Raw genomic sequence first — 8,559 nt, 5'->3', positions numbered from 1 at the left:
ATTTATTAGGTGAATATCAACATACCCATAAAAATTTCCCTCTGCCGCCTTTATAATCACACTAAAATATGTCCCTCAGTTACTCAAATTCCTTGACTTGAGCTCAATGGGGAAACATCATTTTAAGAGAGAAATGATATTTTAAATGGCCTCTTTTTATTACTCTATTTATGTCAAGCCCCAGGGTGATTCATGTGCCTACACAACCATAAAATGTCCCATGAATGTCATTTAGTAATTGTGATGTCACCACACTGCTGAGGTTTGAGTGGTGACCTCTTCTAGCCATTGTCAATATCCATCTTATGGGTTCTCCACTCTCTTTAGCCTTAATCTTTGATCTAGAGCTAGAAAGTCATTAAATTATGAACTCAAATGGGAGCCTCAAGTTGAATACTTTATGTTTTTGTATTCCAATTTAATAACAGGTATTTTTTTTCCTTATAATGAAACAGCTACTTTGAGAGAGCGAGAGAGAGTGGGAGGGGGTGGTCAGAGAGAGAGGGAGAGAAAATCCCAAGCAGGCTCCATCCTGTCAGCACAGGCTCGATCTCACAAAGCGTGAGATCATGACCTGAGCCAAAATTAAGAGTCAGACACTTAATTTCTTTATCCAACGAAGTTGATCAAACAGGCAGTACAAAATAGCTTATAAAATCTTCAAATACTTATAGTTAATGGCTTATTTTGTAAGTAAGTGAAGCAGACATTAATAATATGATCCCGGGGGCACCTGGGTGGCTCAGTCAGTTAAGCGTCTGACTCTTGATTTTGGCTCACGGTTTGTGAGATCGAGCCCCAGGTCAGGAGTTGTGCTAACCAGATAGAGCCTGTTTGGGATTCTCTCTCCTTCTCTTTCTGACCTCCCGCCCCCACTCTCTCTCTCAAAATAAATAAATAAACATTAAAAAAATAATATGATCCTGAAGAAACCAGTCGAGAAGGAGGAAAATGATATTATATGCCACAGTGATCTTGGTTCCCCTCTCGCTCAATTCAATATTTTTATCAGACATTTGAGAGACATCTCAAGTGGCCTGATTATTAATCTGGGAATGACACAAAGTTGGGAAGGATGATTAATAAGAGGTCAGAATTCAGATTTAAAGTGATCTCAATAAGTTGCATTGGTAAGCATCTAAAATCTGTATAATTTAACATTGGAAGATTTTTGCCTTCAGTCACCAGTGTGACATTAGGTTACATTAAAGGGAAACTGGTGGGTGCCTGGGTGGCTCAGTCGGTTGAGTGTCTGATTTTGGCTCAGGTCATGATCTCACGGCTTGTGAGTTCGAGCCCCGCGTCGGGCTCTGTGCTGACAGCTCAGAGCCTGGAACCTGCTTCGGATTCTGGGTCTCCTTCTCTCTCTGCCCCTCCCCCACTCATGCTCTGTCTCTGTCTCAAAACTAAATAAACATTAAAAAAAAATTAAAAAAAATAAAGGGAAACTGGTGAGCACAAGATGGATAATAGGTTTCTCAACTTTTTTTTTGTTTTGGTTTTATATCATATTGCATTTAGAGACTTTTCTAAAATTCTAGATGCTACATTTTCAGAGGCACATTGACAAACTAAAATGTATTCAGAAGACTTGTCCTAATGAGCACTGCGTATTGTAGGGAAGTGTTGAATCTCCGTATTGTACACCTGAAACTAACATTACACTGTAAAAAAAAAAAAAAAAAAGTATTCAGAGGAGAGTGAGTGTTGAGGGTTTTGGAAACAATCATGTTTCCATAAAAATAAATAAATAAATAAATAAATAAATAAATAAATAAAAGGCTTTTTGGGAGATGAGCATTACTCTTGATTACTAAGATTAGTTGAGAGTCTAGGTTGACTTTGGGATGGGGTAGTTCCCCCATAATCTTCCTCACAATTTCTCTTTTCCTTGGATATTATACTGAAAATGGAAGATTGCTATTTTGTTATATGTATACGTGTCAAGTAAGTTTTATCTCATAATATCTCCTTCGTTTTTTAAATGTTTGTTTATTTTTGAGAGAGAGAAAGAGAGAAAGCATGAGCAGCGGAGGGGCAGAGAGGGGGACAGAGGACCCTACAGAGGTAGGGCTGGAACTCATAAACCGTGAGATCATGACCTGAGCCGGAAGTTGAATGCTTAATGGACTTAGCCACCCAGGCGCCCCTCTCCTTCTTATTCTAGCTACTTCCTGTGACAAACAATCGCTTTCATAGCAAAGCGATCCCTCCCACCTCAAGTCTTCCAAAATAGTTTTATTTGTCTAGTGAGATTCATCCTTTCTGGACTCAGAACAAAGGTCGGAATGCCCTCTGAAATGACTCCATGCCAAAGGAACCCACAGGTCTGCTCTCTTGTCATCCCCACACCCTCAGCATTCCTGGACTTCTTGACTTGCTTATTCTATCAGCGACCATGACTCAGTCATCCAGGCTCCAAACTACAGAGTCACCATTAACTCATCTTCTCCCTCATTCCTTAGATCTCATAAAGCTCCAAATCTTGAGACGCAACTAGATTTAGTCCATCATACTGTGGCCTGGCCCAACCCAGGGGCATTGACCAGAAGCCTGTGGCTTCTGTAATATATGGCAATGGTATATGTGTTATCAAAGGCTCCTGCTAGGTGCAAATCAGAGCTTCTGCACATGGGAGGGAGGCTGGGGAGAATTGGGGAAGCAGCTCTTCCCTTCTGACTCTGCATCTGCATCAGAATGTCCAAGCCTGTTACGTATGGAAGCTTCATTCTGCAAAGGGTCTGGAAGATGTTTAAGGGAAGTCAAAATCATAAAGCTGTGAGTGTATCTCATGATGTGAGTGTAGTTCCTAAGAGGCAGTGGAATAGTCCTTCCTGACCTAAGAGATGTGACTGTGTGCCTTGTGAGGCCGTGACATAGAGAACAACTGCAGAGTTGACAGGAAATTGTGGGAGATGATAATTCAGCATGAGGCAAGTGTCTAATTTTGCTGTTCTCAGCTTCCTGGGTCTCCAGGGCTCAGGGCTAAACTGTTGGAAACTAAGAAATGCAGGGGAATGTTATGACATGACTCTGCAGGTTCATTTCTTCGAATCAAGGCTTAGACAATCAGTTTCTAACATCTATATCATGAAAAATTTTCCTAGACTCATCCTTTGGGTTAAGCGAATAGCCAGAGGTCACCATTTACTCAATAACTCCCTTTAAAGGCTGAGCTACAGTGCACAGCATTTAAAAGAGTAGAGAGCTGGCCTCAGGAATATCCAAAGCTCTCTCCCCATTACAGGTGGTCTATCTTGGGCACCCCAGCCAGGAAGTTATCTTTTCAGTAGGCCTGGTGAACTCGGGGCCAGCCTTCACACCCGCTTAAGGGCCTGCACAGTGTTCCCCGCCACTAGGAAGCCTGGCAGGAAACTCTGGGAACTGGGGACACACGTGACCCTTGTTCCCAGTTCATGTGCTTTCAGCTTGTGGTTCTAGGACCTAAGGTCAAAGTTGTGGAGTCTGGGGAAATCTGGATAATGTTATGAAACACAAGCTGCAGCCTGTCCTCCTCATCCTGCCTCAGATTATCTGCTTCTGATAACCATTCTGTGGGAATCTCTCTCAAACTGATGTGCGGACCTTCACTCAGCCTCACTCCGTCACTGGCAGTGTGCTTTTCAGGGACTGTCAGGAAGAGCCCGTGAACTCCTAGGACCCCTGGCCTTGGGGAGGCTGTTTGGAGCAGAAGGTTAGTAACATCTGAAAGTTTGGAAGCTCCATTATGGAACATTCGCTTGGTCACATCGACCTTGTAGGTCCTTCCCATAGCCTCCAGCCACAAAACTAGTTACTCATTGGTGGGAAATTCTTGGTGGGACTAGAAATGAAGTTTTGCCTCTCTTGTGCTGCTGGAGTCCTCTTTCTATCCAAGAGTATGGGCTCTGGCTTCTGTGGGTTTTTTATTTGCTTGTTTGGTTTTTTTCTTTGTTTGTTTTCTGCCATTTCTACTGTTTAATCAGAAATTCTTTTTAAGCATTTATTAATAGCATCATTTAGTTTCTAATGGAGTCTCTTATACTATTGCTGCCTCCTCCATATTTTCATGCATGCCAGTCCGACTTTTTTTTAGCAGCTTTATTGAGATATAATTGATATTTTTAAAACTGCACATATTCAATGTATACAGTTTTGTGGGTTTCAACATACATGCACACTTGTGAAACCATGACCACAGTCAAGATAATAAGCATTTCTATCACCACCAAAAGTTTTTTTCCTGTAAGGGCTCTGGTGGAGGAAAGCTTTTATGGCAACAACAACAACAACAGCAACAGCAACAGCAGCAATAATAATAATAATAATAATATTTATTGTGTACTAGCTTGGGACCAGTGAGTGAGTGTTATATACTATTATTAGCCTCATTTTCCTGATAAAAAAAATCTGAAGCTTAGGCAGGGCAAGGCGTCTTTCTAGAGCCACTAGCTACAAAATAACAAAGGAAAGAAGATCTGAACCCAGGTCATCTTCCCTTTAATAATTATTCTACATAAAATTGCCCTGTTCTTCTGACCTTGCCTTTGATACTGAGTATGAACACACCAACTAGGAAGAATTCTCCTACACAAGCTCCTGGACATTTTAAGAGGGAGAGAGAGTATAATTTTTTCCTAAGTAATCATTTTTATACCCCTCACCTCATGATTCATTGAAGAAAGGGTACAAAATTCAGCAAATTACCAGAAAGAACCAATGAAAGAAAGAACAAAAGCAAGCAAGCAAGCAAGCAAGCAAGAAAAATGTCAACACTAGACTACTACTAATATTTTGAGATTTTTTTCCTGTGGTATTTCTCTAAGGCATAATGTTGAAGCACAAAGACCCAAGGAAAAATGTAAGAACTTGAACCTTTACTTGAAACTCAAGTAGCTTCTCTACCCTGGCGGAGCGAGTATAGCTTGTTTAGGAATTCCAATGGAGGCAAAGGTCCATAGGTTATAGGACTAAGATTAGAAGACATGTGTGAAATAGAAAAACAATGAGGTCTCTGGATTTAGAAGTTCTGCAAGCTGGTTTCATCTGGCTCAGGACCGTGGGCGGTTGCAGGTGCTGAAAGACACGTGTGACTCTGGAATGCAGGTGCTGGACCTAGAGTGTGCTTCAGTCTCAGAGTCTCTTCCTAGGATCTTCACTGTCTGACAGTTCTGATTAAGTCACTTAGGGAAAGCCAGTGGATACAGTTGCGGTTCTGTCAGTGACAGAGGGAATCATAATTCAGAGAAAGTTTGAAAGAGTACAGTTAGAAAGACAAGAGTCAAGATAGGATAGAACGTCATGACCTACTTGATGATACGTCATTGGCATCCAGCCCTTTAACAATTGTCATTAGCAACATGGTGTGGCGGTAGATGGAGATAAGGACTAGTAGGATTGGCTGGTTTTTTGTTATGTATTTTGCTCAATATCTCTTCTTTTACACTCCGGTGTAGACCTTTTTATTTTTATTTTACTTTAATTTTTTTAACATTTATTCATTAAAAAAAATTTTTTTTTCAACGTTTTATTTTTTTGGGACAGAGAGAGGCAGAGCATGAACGGGGAGGGGCAGAGAGAGGGAGACACAGAATCGGAAACAGGCTCCAGGCTCTGAGCCATCAGCCCAGAGCCTGACGCGGGGCTCGAACTCACGGACTGCGAGATCGTGACCTGTCTGAAGTCGGACGCTTAACTGACTGCGCCACCCAGGCGCCCCAAACATTTATTCATTTTTAAGAGACAGAGCACAAGCAGGAGTGGGGCAGAGAGAGAGAGGGAGACACAGAATCCGAAGCAGGCTCCAGGCTCCAAGCTGTTGGCACAGAGCCCGACGCGGGGCTCGAACTCATGAACCTCGAGATCATGACCTGAGCTGAAGTTGGACGCTTAACCGACCAAGCCCCCCGGTGCCCCTGGTGTAGACCTTTTTAGACAGATAATTTTGACATCTGATTATCTTCTACAATTTGTGTTAAGACTTTCTTGTGAAAGAACAATCTGTTTCTTAATTTTTCTGCAAATATAAATTTAATTTCACCTAAAAACAATTCTTCTGAGGTCTTTTGTTTCTACCACTATCATAAAATTTGTGCAAGATTCCAAGAAAGCATGCAGCTTTATTCTAACCTCAGAAGATGTATTAAGGATGCAAGACAAAGAAACATAGAACAAATAATAATAGAAGGTGTTATAGGTCTCAAAATTATAAGGGATGGTTGTGTTGGAGATAAGAGACACCCATTCCTTAGGACATTCCATTTGATGGCCCATGGTATATGGATTTCAAACTGTAGGTCTCAAGTTTTTAGTGGGTTGCAAAAATTAATTAAGTTGATTATGTCCACCATTTACAAACTACAGTAGAAAATATCAAAGTGCACTACGTGTCAGAAGGTTGTGCATGTCATGGACTTATTTTTCATTTATAAACAAACACACACATGCACAAGTGTATGTGATGGGTTTCTTTATAATATGTATTCCTTCTCATGGATTCAATCAAGCAAGTTTCAAAGATGCTCCATTAGCCAAAGTAATCCACAAACTAGATCTTTGTAGCTACCATGTATCAAAAGCCTAAAAATTTCCAGGGCCATTAGTAATAATGCTTAAAAAAACTTCTCAGGAAATCACAATAACAACACTCCTAGGGCATGAGTCAGCCAGAGGACCGTCTTCATAACAGCTAGCATTTCTTGAGCACTGCTCATGTGTTGGGCATTGTGCTAAATATTTTTCATACAGTATCTAATTTACTTCTCATAGCAATGCTATGAGGAGGCTATTGTTCTTATTTTTCAGATGATAAGCTGAGGTTTCAAGATGTAGAGTAACTTGGTCCTCGTCACTCAGCTAGTAGAACTCAATCCCATGCCTGTCTGCCTCCTCCGGAGACAAGGCATTTCACTACCATACTACATTATTTTTCAAGAACGAATCCCTCGTGGAAAGCTATACGATTTGCAAAACTTCTTTTTGCTGTCTGACTCTTTTGCAATGTTTTTCAGTTAGCGCTAGGATAACTCAACCCCTTTTGATCCTTACAGAAGGCTCCTAAGGGGCGTTTCTATGGTTATGGGTGTGTAGGGTGGGGTGCTGTTGGGGGACGTTGATTCCCACTCTGATTCTACACAACCTGTTCCGTCCTTGTACAGACTCTGTCCTAACAGGCCCAAAGTCTCAGATTGTAAGGTAAGCCCTAGAAGGGATGGGAAGGGATGTGAAGTTGGGCAGCATGTCGAGTGGGAGGCTGAAAAGAGGAGACACACTGGCGATAAAGATGGTGAGAGCTGGGGTGCCTGGGTGGCTCAGTCAGTTAAACATCCCACTCTTGGTTTTGGCTCAGGTCGTGATCTCACAGTTCATGAGTTCAGGCCCTTAGTCGGGCTCTGTGCTGACATCACGGATCCTGCCTGGGATTCTCTCTCTCCTCTCTCTCTCTGTGTCCCTCCCATGAGCACTTTCTCTCTCAAAATAAATAAACTTAAAATAAAAAAAAAAAGATGGTGACAGCTGTGGGCCAGCAAGATGAGAACCCTCTTCCATCTCCTCTTTGGAATCTTCAGGAACATCGTCAACCTAATGCATTGTAAGGTTGAGTCTTTATTTGAGTATATAAAGAAGCAAATTAGTACAGTGTGAACACAGGTCTCCTCACCATGAGACAGTCAGTATGTATTCTCTTCCTTTTCTCCCTTTCCCTTTTTTCCTTCCTCCTTCCCCTGCCCTCCTTCTGTCCCCTCCCTCCTCTCTCTCTCCCTCTCTCACTCATTTACTCACATGCATTGTATATATTTATGGACAAATTTTCCTTGTATAGATATGTAATATATGACAAAACATACCAAAATCTTAACAGTTTTTACTTCTTCATGGTAGGATTACCAATCCTTTTTATTTTTAATTTTTAATATTTTTTGTATTTTTTAAACTTGTGTGAGGATCATTAATTTTGTCTCCAGAAAAAAATGAAAGTAAATAGCTCTTTATCAGTCATTTCATCTTAGACTGTTTTTTTTTAAGTTTATTTATTTATTTTGAGAGAGAGTGAGCAAGTGAGCACGTGAGCTGGGGAGAGGCAGAGAGAGAGGTAGAGAGAGAGTCCCAAGCAGGATCCAAGCTTTCAGCACAGAGCCCGATGCAGGGCTTAATCTCAGGAACCCCGAGATCACGACCTGATCTCACAAACCGTGAGGTCATGACATGAGCCGAGATCAAGAGTCAGGTGTTGACTCTTAACTGACTTAACTCTCTTAACTGACTGAGCCATCCAGACACCCCATCGTTTTAGAGTTTTAGAGGGAGAAGAAAGGGAGAAAGACTTGTGAGGGCACCCGGTATTTGAAAGGAGCTAAATGGGGGTGCTAGAAGGAAAACCAGAGGTCCCAAATCTTCCCATATTTCACTGTCACTGAGGGATGATTGGTTAAGGGCATTAGAAAAGCATAAATATAGCATCTATTTCCTCTCTGAAATCCCTGGAGGGAAAGGCGTGGGTGTAAGAGTGCGGGGTTGATGAGGCAGTTTGGTTTCCCACGTTCTGTGCTCCCACAGAGCAAAGAGATTACTTTAAACATG

At 41.6% G+C, this 8,559-nt stretch overlaps 1 long non-coding RNA gene across 2 annotated transcripts in view; it reads left to right on the top strand.

Moving 5' to 3' along the window:
* Positions 1–3,568: 3,568 nt before the first annotated feature.
* The window catches only part of LOC116738074, a 56,416-nt gene continuing 51,425 nt past the window's right edge, over positions 3,569–8,559 (top strand). For both annotated transcript variants that reach the window (XR_004343637.1, XR_004343636.1), the window contains exon 1: positions 3,569–3,694. This is a non-coding gene — a long non-coding RNA (uncharacterized LOC116738074). The remainder of the gene's footprint in view (positions 3,695–8,559) is intronic.

The sequence above is a fragment of the Lynx canadensis genome, chromosome B2 (genome assembly GCF_007474595.2).
Source record: "Lynx canadensis isolate LIC74 chromosome B2, mLynCan4.pri.v2, whole genome shotgun sequence".
Taxonomy (NCBI): Eukaryota; Metazoa; Chordata; class Mammalia; order Carnivora; family Felidae; genus Lynx; species Lynx canadensis.
Note: the sequence above shows the minus strand (reverse complement) of the source record. Positions and strands in the feature narration are given on the sequence as shown.